The sequence below is a fragment of the Budorcas taxicolor genome, chromosome 17 (assembly GCF_023091745.1).
Source record: "Budorcas taxicolor isolate Tak-1 chromosome 17, Takin1.1, whole genome shotgun sequence".
NCBI classification, from domain to species: domain Eukaryota; kingdom Metazoa; phylum Chordata; class Mammalia; order Artiodactyla; family Bovidae; genus Budorcas; species Budorcas taxicolor.
Genome location: NC_068926.1, coordinates 51,310,030 through 51,324,389, shown reverse-complemented (window position 1 = coordinate 51,324,389; position 14,360 = coordinate 51,310,030). Strand labels below are relative to the sequence as shown.

The window sequence follows — 14,360 nt, the reverse complement described above, 5'->3', positions numbered from 1 at the left end:
AACATCCTGCAGTGGGTTGCCAGGTCAGGCCATGCCTAGCCAGCACCTGACATTCACATTTATTGAGCACCTACTGTGTGTCCAGAGGTGTTCTAGAACCAGGATGCAGCACTGAATGGGGACCAAAGTCCTTGCCTTCTGGAATATGCATTCTAGCAGGGGTGACAGACAACAGCACTTTGAACAGATGAAACCACAGTTCATCAAAAGGAGACACGTGCTAAGAAACTAAAGGAGGAGAGGAGAGAGCTTGAGGTGGAGAGGGTGCAATTTTAAATAAGATGCCCAGAGAAGGACCCACAGTAAAGGTGATAGCTGAGAGACGATGGCAAAGGAATGATGCCAGCCACACAGACACCTGGAGGAAGAGTGTTGTAGGCAGAGCATGTGCAAAGGCACTGAGGCAGGAGCATGTCAGTGAATTTCAGCAAGGAGGCCAGTGTGGCTGGTTCCAGATCAGCGGAACAGATCGGAAATTGAATGGGGAGAAGGGAGCAGACTGTGCAGGGACCTGTAGGCAAGATAAAGAGTGGACTTTTGGAACGTCCCCAGTGGCCCAGTGGTTAAAGCTTCCAAAGCAGGGGGCAAGGTTCAATCCCTGGTGGAGAAACTAAGATCTCACATACTTCGTGGTGCAGCCAAAACATTAAATAAATAAATAAGAGTTGGCTTTTAAGCTGCCTGAGATTGGAGGGCTCTGATCACAGGAGGGTCAGGTCTAAAACAAAATCCCCTGGCTGCCATGTGGGGAACATGATCAGGCTGACTGGTGCGGAGGCTACTGCAATAGTCCCAGCAAGTGATGGGATGATGGGAGTTCTGTTAGTTTCCTGGAGCTGCTCTACCAAATGATCGCAAACTAGGTGGCCTAAAACAATACAAATTTACTCTCTCCCAGTTATGGAAGTCAGAAGTCTGAAATCAGGGTGTCGGGTAGGTTGTTTACTTCCTCTCGGCAGGGAGTCTATTCCACGGATCTAACCAGCAATCCTCAACATTCTTTAGCTTGCAGATGGATCACTCCACCTTCACTCGGCTTTCTCTTCTTTTAAGGACACCAGTCCAATTATTCCATGTAAGATCACCCTATTCTAACATGACCTCATCTTAACTAATTACCTCTGCAATGACCCTATTTCAAAATAAGGCCTCCCTCTGAGGTTCAGGGAAGCACATGAATTTGGTGGTGGGCCAGGGTCAGGGGTGGGGGCGTGGAGGGGTGTGCTGGTAGGGAACCCTCTTCCACCCAGTACAGTGGCTTAGATGGAGTAGGCAGCAGAGGTGGGCCAAAGTGAAAATGGTTACAAATACTCAAGAGGGGGACTTCCCTGGTGATCCAGTGGTTAAGATGCTACGCTTCCAATTCAGGAGACATGGGTTCAATCCTCGGTCAGAGAACTAAGATCCCAAATGCCTCAAGGCATGGCCAAAAGATAAACCATAAAATAAAACACGAGGATGGGAGACCACATTGGTGAGTATATGCAGCGGGGAAAAGTGGGTGCCTCTCAATCTCTCCCCGCAATTTCATCCTCTCCTGGTTTAACTGGTCACAAGAGTTACCACCACACATAATTCCCACCAGAACACCACCCTGCCAACCAAGCCTGAGCCCCCAGAACCCTGGAGGACCCCTGATCCCACTGGGCTCCGCAGCATCTTCCAGGGCCTGCTCCACTCCTGGCCCGGTGGCCTGGCAGACAAGCCCCACCAGGCCCCGGGGCAGCACGTCCCCGGCCCCCCACCTCGGCCTGGCAGGCTTGCCTCGTTAGCCTAATGAGCAGGGCCCCGGTGCCAGGCGGTTGCCATGGCCACGGAGACAGCACTGCAGCGCTGGGCGATGCTCCCAGAGGGTCTGTGGCAGGCACCAGAGTTCAGCATGAGGACAAGCAGGGGCCCTCGAGGCACCCCTCTCCTCATGCGGTCCCCGCCATGTGCACCTTTGGGCCTGGCCTCAGGGACTTCTGACTGCCAGCATCTCCCAGAGAGGAACCCCCAGGCCACAAGAAAAATTCACTCCCCTGCCACTCATCCCTCCAGACCTGCCTGGCTAGAAGTGCCCCACCACTCCAACATAGCACACAGTTAATTGCAGGGGTGGCCAGCCAAGGGGAGGTCAGAGGTCAGCGGGCAGCTGGGGAGACAGGCCTCCAAGGCAGTGAGAAGGGCCTGGATTTCAGGCAAGCCGTGCTGGGAAGCCCTGCAGGCTCATGGGGCTCTGAGTAAGGTCAGGGCACTGCCCCAGTGTCCCCACCCCGCAGCTGCTTACACAGGACAGACTGTGGGGGCAGGACAAATGGAGGCTTCTGCAGGCACTGGGCGGGTGAGAGGGTGACCCCCAGGTCTCTGGCTTGGCCCCCCACTCTGGGAGCAAGCTCAGGCTGGGAGTCTGGGGGCAGAGGGGGACGGGAGATCCATTTTGGGACAGAGTAGTTCTGAAGCCCCTTTAGGACATCTGTGAGCAATGTAAAGGAGCCTGCTGGATCAGCCTGCCTGGCCCCAGGGTGGGCTCCATGGGTTTATGAGCTGCAGACAGGAAAGTGAGGGGCAAGGATAGGGCCTGCTGGACCAACTCAAGCCTCCAATGGCCCCTTAGCTCCCTGTGCCTCACCACACCCTCTGAGGTCGTGAGCATTCATCACCCCATTTTCCCTGGTGAGTAAACTAAGGCACTTCATACAGAGGCTCTGTTACTTGTCCTAGGTTGCAAAGCATAGCCAGACACTGGACTCTGCCCCGTGGCTCATTTGAGCTCCTGTTCACAAGCCCTAAAACCCAAACACAAAGTCACAGAAAATTAAGCCAAGCCCAGGAGACAGGAGGCAGAGAGTCAGCCCTGGGAAATATACCCACACGTGTACTCCGGTGGGCAGCTGGCTGTGATCTCATCTGATTCTACCTGTGGCTTACTTTTTTCCCCCCACTTCCTTTCCAGCTCAGAGAAATATCCCAGGGTCAACAGAAGGAAGCAGAAATATCCAAAAGCATCAGCAGAGCGCCAAGGTTGGAACAAGAGCCCAGAGGCCCCTAAGTGTCGACACACCCTCAGCATTGCCACGGCAACAATTTCAAAATCCCTGGGCCCTGGCTACAGAACAGACGGAAGTGACACTCCATCGGGGAGTGCTAAGTGTCACCTATCCGATTCCAGGGCCTTCCTTCAGGCCAAGTGGTTCACAAGGGCCCCAGGGCCTCCGATAGGGATATTTCACCTTTCAGGTTACTGACTGTCATCTTCCTGAGTCCAACCCAAGGCGTAAGTGTGTGCTAAGTTGCTTCAGTCGTGTCTGATTCTGTGCAACCCTATGGACCATAGCCCACCAGGCTCCTCTGTCTACGGGATTCTCCAGACAAGAACACTGGAGTGGGTTGCCATACCCTCTACCAAGGGATCTTCCAGACCCAAGGATCGAACCCAGCTTTCCTGTGTCTCTAGCATTGACAGGCTAATTCTTTATCACTAGAGTCACCTGGGAAGCCAAAGCCCCAACCCAAGATGGACACCCAATGACCCAGGTTCTTGCCCAGGGTATGACCTTTGTTAAGACACTCCATGGGGCCAGGCCTTGGCTTCCCCTTATCCATTAGGAAATCACCCTACCCACCCCACACCCACCCCCACAGGCACTCAGGAGGAACAAACATGGAAACATCTTACAAGTGTTTTCCCTTTTCTTTGCTCCTGTCTGTTCCAGCTCACCCTTCAAGAACTGAGACAACTTTTAGGAATGCATATGATAAGATAAAATTCAGAGAGCAAGCCCAAGAAGAAAAATCAGGGATGAACCAATCTGAAATCAGGATGAAGTCCAAAACACAAACCAGATTAGACTGCTGAAGGCAGGCAGCAAAATTTGGCTCTGAGCTTCCTAGAGGCCAAAGCAAAGAGGGAAACAAGATGGGTTCTAAGTGACTTTGCAAAAAGTGTGAAAACTGTGTAGCACCAGGTGTTATAGCAGTTCTTCAGCCCTGGAAAGAAGAGATTATAGCCTCAAACATCATCTAAGAACCCAAAAATCCGTGCCAAAGGTCAGCTGCCTTAACCATCCCCATTTTCCTATTGCATTCTACAATAGCATCAGCATAACTCAGCAAGAACAGCGAGCCAGGCAAGAATAAGGGTTGTTTGTTGTTTTTGTTTTGTTTTAATATTTATTTGGCTGTGTCAGGTTTTTGTTGCAACACATGGGATCTTTTGTTGCAGTGCACGGATTCTCTAGCTGTGGCGCGGGCTCAGTAGTTGCGGCATGCGGGCTTAGTTGCGCCACGGCATGCAGGATCTTAGTTCCCTGACCAGGGATCGAACCCACATCCCCAGCATTCTAAGGCAGGATTCTTAACCACTGGACCACCAGAGAAGTCTCTAGAACAAGAGGTTTTAGGGCCCACTTGGTGTGACCCTTAAACTCACAACCCTCTTAAGGGCCTCAATTCCTCTGACATGACCCTGAAAGATTATGCTGAAGTTAAAAAGAACATGGCAGCTCTCTATCAGGGGTCAGCAAATGCAAAGGGGAATAGGACCAATATTCCACCTTTTGTCAGCCTTCCGGCCTCCATCATAACTCCTCAATTTTGCAGCTGTACCCTGAAAACGAAGAATTTGATGCTTTTGAAGAGTCCCTTGGACTGCAAAGAGATCCAACCAGTCCATTCTAAAGGAGATCAGTCCCGGGTGTTCTCTGGAAGGAATGATGCTAAAGCTGAAACTCCAGTACTTTGTCCACCTCATGTGAAGAGTTGACTCATTGGAAAAGACTCTGATGCTGAGAGGGATTGCGGGCAGGAGGAGAAGGGGACGACAGAGGATGAGATGGCTGGATGGCATCACCGACTCGATGGACCTGGGTTTGGGTGAACTCCGGGAGTTGGTGATGGACAGGGAGGCCTGGCGTGCTGCGATTCATGGGGTCGCAAAGAGTCGGACACGACTGAGCAACTGAACTGAGCTGACTGATCCTGAAAACAACCACAGACTATACACGAATGAATGAGCGTGCGTTAGTCGCTCACTCATGTCCAACTCTTTGCAACCCCATAGACTGTAGCCTGCCAGGCTCCTCTATCTATGGGATTCTCCAGGCAAGATACTGAAGTCGGTATCCATTCCCTACTCCAGGAGAATCTTCCCTACCCAGGGATCGAACTCTGGCCTCCCACATTGTAGGCAGATTCTTTTCCACCTGAGCCACCAGGAATAGCTGCATTCCGATAAAACTTGACAGCGGATGCTGAAATTTGAATTTCACTTACTTTCACATGTCACAAAATATTCTTTTTTTTTTTTTCCAACCATCAAAAAACTGTAAAAACCATTCTCAGCTTGGGCATATAAAAACAGGAGGTGGGCTGGATTTGGCCCACAGGCTGTAGTTTGTGAACCCCGGCTCTCTATATATTTCAGAATAAATCAAGATGTATTATAATTTAAAGGAGGAAAGTACGACATAAATATGGTGTGATACCATGTGTGTGCTTGTTTTTAAAGGGAACACACACATCTCTGTCCCTGTGAGGCGGACATATGGCCGGAGTATCTCTGGGAGGAAACCGTACCCGTGTGGATCTGCCTCGGGGGACACAAACAGAAGGCCAAGAACAGGAAGGAGACTTCCCTCGACACCTCCTGGGTTCTGTTTTACTCTTTTTTAACAGGCCCATGCTTTTTCTTTTATTAAAATAAGTTTTTATAAAGCCCAAAGCAAGTGGCAGGGTTGGAGTACGCTGTCGCTTAGTCACTAAGTCGTGTCTGACTCTTTTGCGACCCCATAGACTGTAGCCCACCAGGCTCCTCGGTCCATGGGATTCTCCAGGCAAGAATACTGCAGTGGGTTGCCATGACCTTCTGCAGAGGATGTTCCCGACCCAGGGATCAAGCCTGTGTCTCCTGCATTGGCAGGCGAATTCTTTACCGCTTTAGCCACCAGGGAAGCCCTAGGAGTGTATCATTTTGGGGGTTTTCTGTATTTTTCAAATGACAAATAAAGAGCAATGCTGTCTCCTCTCCCAAAGTTAATCTAGTTGTTATCAACATGGAAAGACATCCATAATGTGTTAATTCATAGCAGGAAAAAAGTACAGACCACGACAGCCCCTGTGGGAGGCAGGCCTGCTCAACGTATCTGCAGGTGTGGACACAGTCAAGGCAGGAGTTGGGCCATCATCTCTACAAACCTGAGATTCTTCTGAGCCTGAACCTCAACTCAGCCCCCAGTGGGAGCTGCCCACACTTTGCACAGACCTGGGGCTACCTCCCCTGCTGCAGAAAGGACAGTTACGGGAGGACGTAGGGGACACTTGAGCCAGCTCCCCAGGCTCAGGGATGGTGGCCTGGCAGGACCAGAAAGGGTGATAACATCCAGCCAGTAGTCTGAATTCTGGCATTTGGCCCTGAGTCAAGAAAGAAGGGGAACTTCTTTGGCGGTCCAGTGGTTAAAATTCTGTGCTTCCACCGCAAGGGGCCCGGGTTCGATCCCTGGTTGGAGAACTAAGATCCCACGAGCCACAAGACAAAAATAAAAACAGAGAAGGCAAGGCTCTACTGTCAGAGCTGCCTATGAGGAACAAAGCCCACTAGTCATATTTTGTGTGTGCATGCTCAGTCGTTCAGTCATGTCTGACTCTACAGACCCTCCGGACTGTAGCCCACCAGGCCACTCTGTCTATGGGATTTTTCAGTCAAGAATACTGGAGTGGATTGCCATTTCCTTCTCCAGGGTATCTTCCCAACCCAGGGATCAAACCCGCATCTCCTGAATTGGCAGGCAGATTCTTTACTGCTGAGCCATGGGGAAAATCACATTTTAAATGTTATTAAAATCAAGTAGCAAATAACAGTCCGATCCTGGGTTGCATTAGCCTCCCTGGAGGTGCTCAGTGCCACCTGTGGAGAGCGGTTAAGGGCAGGTCTGGAACAATCGCACCATCACAGAAAGGTCTCCTGGACAGAGCTGCCACAGAGGCTGGTAGGGCAGGAGGGGGTGGGGACGTGAGGGAGGTGGGCAAGGGAGAGTGGACGGAGGGCTGTGGAGTCCAGGCCAGCACCCGGGAGAGCCTCAGGCTTTGTTGGGAAACAGGATCACAGAATGCAGAGTGCCCCTCCCAGATGACAAGGCTCCGGTGGCTCCAGGCAGAGAAAAAACACACGAAAGAAGGGAAAAAATCAGCTGCTGAGAGTCAGGCCCTGCTCCCATATGCTGAATCTTGTTTCATCATCCAGTCTCAGGCCTTCTGATCAGGGCAGCCGTCAGACACAGCCACATGTGGCTTTTTAAATGTAAGTTAATTAACATGAAATAAAATTACCAGTTCAGTCGGCACTAGCCACATTTCAAGCGCTCAAAAGCCACACATACCTAGTGGTTGCACATGTATATGCGTGCACTTAGTCGTTCAGTTGCGTTCCATCTTGGTGACCCCATGGGCTGTAGCCCAGCAGACTCCTCTCTTCATGGGATTCTCCAGGCAAGAATATTGGAGTGGGGTGCCATTCCCTTCTCCAGGGGATCTTCTCAACCCAGGGATCAAACCCGGGTCTCCTGCATTGCAGGCGGATTCTTTACCGTCTGGGCCACCAGGGAAGCCCACCTCGTGGTTAGGGGACAGCAAAGGTCCAGAATGCTCCCCACCATTACCAGGAGTGCCAGAACAATGCAGCCCTAGATGGTCTTCCCAGGGGTGTTATTTTGCACACCCCACTCCCCCATTTAAGGATAAGAAAACTGAGGCCGAAAGGCTTTTAATGGAGGGGAGCAGGATTTGAGCCAGGTCTGATTCAAAGGAGCCCTTTCGAGAACCACCCCCCAGCCCCAGGGGTAAGGGGAAGCTCAGCCCTCCCCCAGGAGGCTCCCTGTGTCCTCCCCATCAGTCTTCCCCCCACTTTCCAGGCTGCCTGAGTCTTCCAACTTCAGTTCCCAGCAGACACTAGGGAATTAAAAGCAGAACAGAAAACCTTGGCCTTCAAGAGCCCAGGTCTCCTGGGCAGATCTGGGAATCACCAACCAGTCGGACAGGAGAGGAGCCTGCTGCCTCCAGAGAGCAACAAGCCCAGGCGCCGGGTTCAGGTGAAGAGATTATTCCATAAGATCCTTCCCAGCAGCCTTTTAGAAAGAATAGCTTGCATCCAACCAGCCCGTCAGCGAGGACCTAGGTTGAACAAAAATTCTACAGGGGGAAGCCTCCCCTCTCCAACGGTGGAAACAGCGGGGCGGGGCAAAATAACAACAACTCCTGTGATATATTATGACATCCATAGAGTCCTCATAACAATAAAACCAGAAGTAGAATGATCATCATCCCTATTTTAGAGATGAGCAAACCGAGGCCCAGAGAAGTTAAATAACCCATCCAGAATCACACAACTTGAAACTGCAGAGCTGAACATTAAACCCAAAGCTCTAGCTTTCTGCCCTTTTATCCTCTCCCCTTACCCCATGGCCCTAGTGGGTAATGTGCCCATTGTACACACCATGGCACCCTGCCTCTCCAGGGGGCAGGGATCAGTCCCAGGGCACTCTGCTTGCACATGGCTAAGCCAGGGCGGCAACTCACTGGAACTTTGCAATGATCAGTGGTGCGAATCTCAGACAAAACACTCCCAGACAGTCCTCTGCTGTTGGTTTAGGATGATTCTTTATGGATCTATGAACCAAAAGTTCCCAAGTTCCCTCTCCCTGGGCGTGGTGGTGGGGAAGTGCCCAGGCAGAAAAGCCTCACTTTAGACTAAAAGAAAGACAGTGATGATGATTTTGATCATCATAAGAAAGGAGCACCACCATGTGACCTTGGGGCTGGCCTGGCACCTCTGACCTGCACCCTCATCTGTAAAACCGGAAAAAGCTGTCATCCGCTGCAGGACTTCCCAAGGTCTCCAGCTACAGAGAATCCCAGGGCTGCCCACCAGCGAGCAGGAGCTCATCTGATGCAGTTTTCTGGAGTCCCATAATACGCCATGCTAAATAATTCAAAACCATGTTTTCATTTCAAAATAAACACAGCCCTGTCGCCAGAGCGAATGCCAAATCTGCATGAATGTTTAAGATGAAATGAGACTTCAAAGGAACTTCAGACCTGCTCCTGGCACTGTCCTCCCTCCCCGAATCCTGGGGAGAACAAGTTCTCAGTCTCCAGCCCCGCAGGGCAAAGATCTATAGGTGCTGCTCAAATAAGAAACGTAATTTCTTTCTTCCTGTCTTCTGTCTGCAGCTCCACTGAGCAGGTCTGCAGTATGTTCATTCTTGCTGCACCAAGGCGACCACGAGTAATCCCAGGTCTTAACTCTTAGCTCCACATCCAAACTGTGTGACCTTGGGCAAGTCACCTAACCTCTCTGGGCTTCATTTCGCCATCCATAAAATGGGATGATATGAGCCCTGACCTCACAGCGCAATAACGAATAGTACACAGATTCTTGATGAAGGTGGACCTGGCACATAGTAAGCACTTTATATATGTTGGCTGTTATTGGATTATTGCATCATATTTAGTATTTTTCAGCTCCTAAACCAAAACTTCACTTGACAGGTTGTAAAATCCCTTCCCCACCTCCAAGGATCCTCAAAAAATGCCAGATTATCTTTCCTAAGCATCACTTCCTTGGAGGACTCTGCATACCCACTCATGGAACAAGCCTTTTAAGAAGACTCCCCTGGCACGACCCTGGGCAGCCTGGCCCTCCCCAAGCAGGCAACCCAGGCTCCCATCCCCTCCTGGCCCCCTTCCCTGGGCGCCCAGGGCAGGAATGACCAGTTCCTCCAAGCTGGTTCCCTGGCAGGGAGTCTGGTCTTGAAGGTATCACCTAGGGAGCCTGCTGTTGGCATTAGAGAGATGAAGAGGAAATAGAGGAGGAGGGAAAAACACACACAAATAAAAGCTCTCAGCCCCCTATTGTCAGAGGCAGCATTTGATGTGGGGGATTTACGGTTCAGAGAGCTGCTGGGAGGATGGGGTGAGAGCTCCAGGTCTCTTGCTGGAGCATCTCTGCTTCTTACAGAAGGGAGACCCCTCCAGCTGCGTTATGCCTAGCAGCACTTCCCCCTACCCCTCCGCCCTGCAAAAAAAAAAAAAAATCTCAGAGTGAACCAACTTTTCCACCCACTGCCGGGTTGGGAGCACAGCACAAGGTACCCCGCCATCACCTCTAGTCAGAGAGGATCGAGGCCAGGCAGCCTCCATCCAGCCTGAATGGCGAGATGCTGGGGGCCAGGACTCCTGGGGCCTCTTTCCAACGCCAGCCAGCGGGCCAGTGTGAGCCTGGCCAATCCCCCCAACCCCCATGCCCGGAGAACAATCAAGCCTTCCCAGCTCCGGCCTTTCATGCAGCTAAATTCGTGTTTGCAGAGCCCTCAGAAATCTTTAGGAGGTGGTATGAGTATTATTAATTGGGGGGAAAAAGAACGGATTATGCCAAATAAATCCTTCCCACGTAGCCAAACCCTCGCTGAGGGAAGGAGGGAGAGTGCGCGCTGCCCCACGAGGGGGTCTCCATCCCTCACCGGGGCCTGACAGCCACATTACCATTTACATGGCTTTATCAATAGTATTGATCCCAGAGCAAGCGTAAATAGCTCGGCGGGAAGAGGCAGGGGCTGGGGCCCGCTGGGTACCCGCCCCCACGTCTGGGCACCGCAGACTCCCCGGGCACCCGGCGGCGGCGGTGGTAAATTTCCAAGCAAAGACAAGGCAGCCGGCGCGAGGAAGCCAGACAGCGCCCGGGACGCCCTGGCAGCCGCCGCCACCGCCGCCTCCGATTCCCAGCTCACCGCCGGCGTCCGGCCCCAGCGCGAATCCCACAGCCGGACCCAGTCTGCGCATCTGTTCAGTGGGCTGAAGGCACCACCTGCCCTTCTCTGTCCTCACGGGGAAAAGTCAAGGGGTTGCAAAGAAGGCCCCCTCCCTTCACCACATCTTCTGGCAAAATGCATGGCCGCCCCTTCTCATCAAATTTCCAGGCCATTGGAATAAAGACCAAGTTTTAGAACTCAGGAATAATAATAATAACAGTAACTGGTGATACATATACAAGCACCTTCTACGTATTCCCACCCTTGGTTCTCATAACAACCCTCTAAACTCGGTATTATTGTTATCATCCCACTTTGCAGATGAGAAGCCTGAGGCACAGGGAGGTTGAGTAATTTGTCCAGAGTCACACTGCCAGTAGTGGCAAAAGTGTGATTCCCACCAAAGGCAATACGTTGCACGAGCCGGCAGTGAGTAGTTCAGCTCCCCGGGTTCAAGGTCTCTTACTTTCTCAGAGGGCTTTTCCCCTACACCTCAATCCAAAAAAAAAAGACCACCCACCACGAGGTACATAACAATGCCCAGGGACGTCCTCCGAGCTCACTGCAGGCCCGGAGAACCCCTTCTATCAAAGCAACCGCGGGGACCCAGATCTGGTTTAAAAAGGGCAAAGTCAAGGCCACGGATAACACAATCCCCAACAAGCCCAGAACTCCCTCATCCAGCCAGCCCGCAGGGCTCCTCTCCCCATCCCTCCTCCCTGCCTCCCTCACACATCCTTCCTCCAAATCTGCAAAAGGGAAAAAAAAAAAATCATAATAAAACCAGTTCTCACCAACAGGGGGGGAGGAGGAGGGGGAGGAAGCAAGGAGGCTGAGCCGACAGCACAGATCCGCCTCCGCTGCCTGCACCAGACCCTCAGAGAGCCGGAGCGCGCGACAGGCGGCTGGAGGGCCCTCGCTTCCAAAAAAATAAACCTACAATGTAAAAATAACGCCGGGCGCCCCACGCTAATTGGGCCGGGGCGACAGCAGCTCACAGGTACAGCGTGTCTCGCCCGCCCGCCCGCCCGCCTAGACCTCTCTCACTCCCTCGGGCTTTTTCCTGCAAGCGTCCGGGGTGGGGAAGGAGCGCCCCACAGGTCTCCCCCCACTCCCCGCCAAGTCTCCGGGGGTGCTCCCCCAGCACTAGGACCGGGGGCCTCCGGGTCCAACCCAAGTGGGATCAGTTCTGAATTCCAACTTCCCAAACTAGTGGCATCCCAAGTATCCGCACAGCCCGGGGGAGGGACCAGGAGGCGGCCCCATGAGGCGTCACCAGCCGCGGGAGGCAGGCCCAGACACCAGGAACACCAGCCCACGGGGAAGGGGGGAGCAAGGGGCGCCTCTCCTCGGGGACCCCGACCCAGAGCCCTCCGACCCCTCGCCCAGGAGCGACCACGCCAGCAGCCCCCCGCCCCCCCTGGTGGGAACCCCTCCCAGGCGCCTTCCAGAGCAGCCAGGCCGGGAAGCCGAGGGTGCCATCTCCAGGGGCACCCCCGAGCCGCACTGCCCACTGGAAAATAAGGCGCAGTGTCACCCCCAAGTCCAGGGCTGCTTGGAGAGGACGGAGGCGCATGGCGGCCATGCCCCCAGGGCTGTGGCACACGGTGGGGGGCTGTCCTGCGCAGTTCCAGGACACCCCCCCGCCCGCCCTCCCCCCACGCCTCTTCCCTCCTTCCCGTCCCCTCGCAGGGGAGCTGGAGTTCCCCTAAGTTCCCCGGCACCCCCACGCACGCGGGCCGCAGTGTCTATGGGGCGCCTCGCTCCCCAGCAGGCCACCCCCCGAGAGCGCCAACTCGGGAGTGCAGGGGCCCCGCCAACTCCGCCGCGTGCGCCGACCGATCTTCCCCGATTTCCCCGGAAGCGCGCCCCGCGCCTCACCCCGGCCCTCCGCGGGGACCCCCCGCCCCAACTCACCTCGCGGAGGTGGCGGCGGCGGCGCCCGGGCTCGGGGAGCGCTCGGGCCGCCCGGACGCTCAGGCAAGTGGCGGTGCAGATCGGGCTGGGGGCGCGCAGCAGGCCCGGCCTCCAGCCGGGGCGCGATCCTCCCGCCGCCGCCTCCTAGGGCGCTAGCCCCCGGTCCCCGGGCCGCAACTTGGCGCGCATTGCGGGGGCGCAGGGCGCGGGCGCACGGCTCGGGCGGGGCGCGGGCGGACACGGGGCTCCGATGCGGCCCGGCCTGCCCGCGGCTCCGCTCCCCGGCGGCGGCGGCGGTGGTGGCGGTGGTGGCGGCGGCGGCGGGAGGGGGAGGAGGGGGCGGGGCGGGAGCCCGGGAGGCGGCGGCTCGGCCTCCCGGCTCCTGGCTCCCCGCCCGCACAGACGCGCCCCGGCCCGGCCCCCTCGGGCTCCTTAAAGGGCCCACGTTGCCTCCCCCGGGCCTGCGCGCACCCACTCGCGCGTGCACACGCTGCCACACAGACACACACACGCTTGGGCGCGACGCCGAGTTTCTTTTTAGCAGCTCCCTGAAGGAGGAAGGAGGGGGAAAGCGCCTCCCCATCCCGCCCCCTCCTCCTCCAGTGGGCCGTGCGCCCTCCTCTTCCCCAGCCCCAGATACTTCACTCGAAGTATAATCGCTTTTCAGCTATTAAATTACCAGTCTAACTCTGGAGTGACCAGTGGATGGGGAGGGGGCATACGAGGAGGGCCACACTCAGGACCTTTAAGGGACGCACACAGATGCGAGGGGACACAAGCGGTGGAGTTCGCTCTGGGTGTCTCGCACACAGTAGAGCGCAAGACTCTCACCAGTGGACCTTCACACACTGGGCCTCAGAAAGGAGAGCTAACCCAGGTGGGCACGAGGGAAAATTCGCAACCACCCCTCACCCCAGCCCCGCAGACGTGAGCGTAGCCTGGGACATAGACTCCTAAGACATAAGGTCACCCGCAGATAAACAAACCCCGACACAGGCAGGAGTTCACGCACGCGGGCGGACACACACACACACACACACACACACACACACATGCACTAGAATGTCCGTTTCTAGAGGGCGAGGATTTCTATCTGTTCCCTGATCTTTCCCAGGTAGGGACGCAATGTGTTGCAAGAACTCCCAGTTCGGGACTTTCAGGGACACAAACGCAGATACACGATGCTGCAAGTGTGTGGTGGGCACGAGCGGGCAGGGTCACGGACGAGCACACACGTGGACACTCGCCCGCGCACACGCAAGCGCTCACCGCTCCAACAGGAACCCCACTGGCAGCCGTGACAACCCGTGTGTCCTCATTTACCCCCTCCTCATGCCCCTCCCAGGCTGCTTTCTCAAAGCCGGGGAGATCTTTTTAAACAGCAGAGGGCACCGGGAGCCCCAGACCGGGACCCTCCCTCCTCCTCTGCTTTCCCCTAAGATGTAAGAGAGTTTGAATTTTTTTTTTTTTTTTTCGGTTCAACTTTCCTTTTTTGGAGCGACGTCTCAGCAGATTCAGTTCTGCCATCTGCCAACATCTGAGAACCCCCAGGGGGAGTGGGGAATGGCTGCGGTGGGGAGGCGGCCATGCGGTTTCCAGGGGCAGGGCGGGCCTCCGCCTCCAGCGTGCCTGCAGGGGTTCTCAGCCTCCCTAGTAGCAACG

The 14,360-nt window shown here is 54.8% G+C and overlaps 1 protein-coding gene across 8 annotated transcripts in view; it reads right to left on the bottom strand.

Annotated features, from left to right (window-relative positions):
• Positions 1 to 12,825, bottom strand: part of NCOR2 (nuclear receptor corepressor 2) — a 236,966-nt gene extending 224,141 nt beyond the window's left edge. For all 8 annotated transcript variants that reach the window (XM_052654728.1, XM_052654729.1, XM_052654735.1 and 5 more), the window contains exon 1: positions 12,699 to 12,825. The gene's annotated coding sequence lies outside the window, so the exon portion shown is untranslated. The remainder of the gene's footprint in view (positions 1 to 12,698) is intronic.
• Positions 12,826 to 14,360: the final 1,535 nt, after the last annotated feature.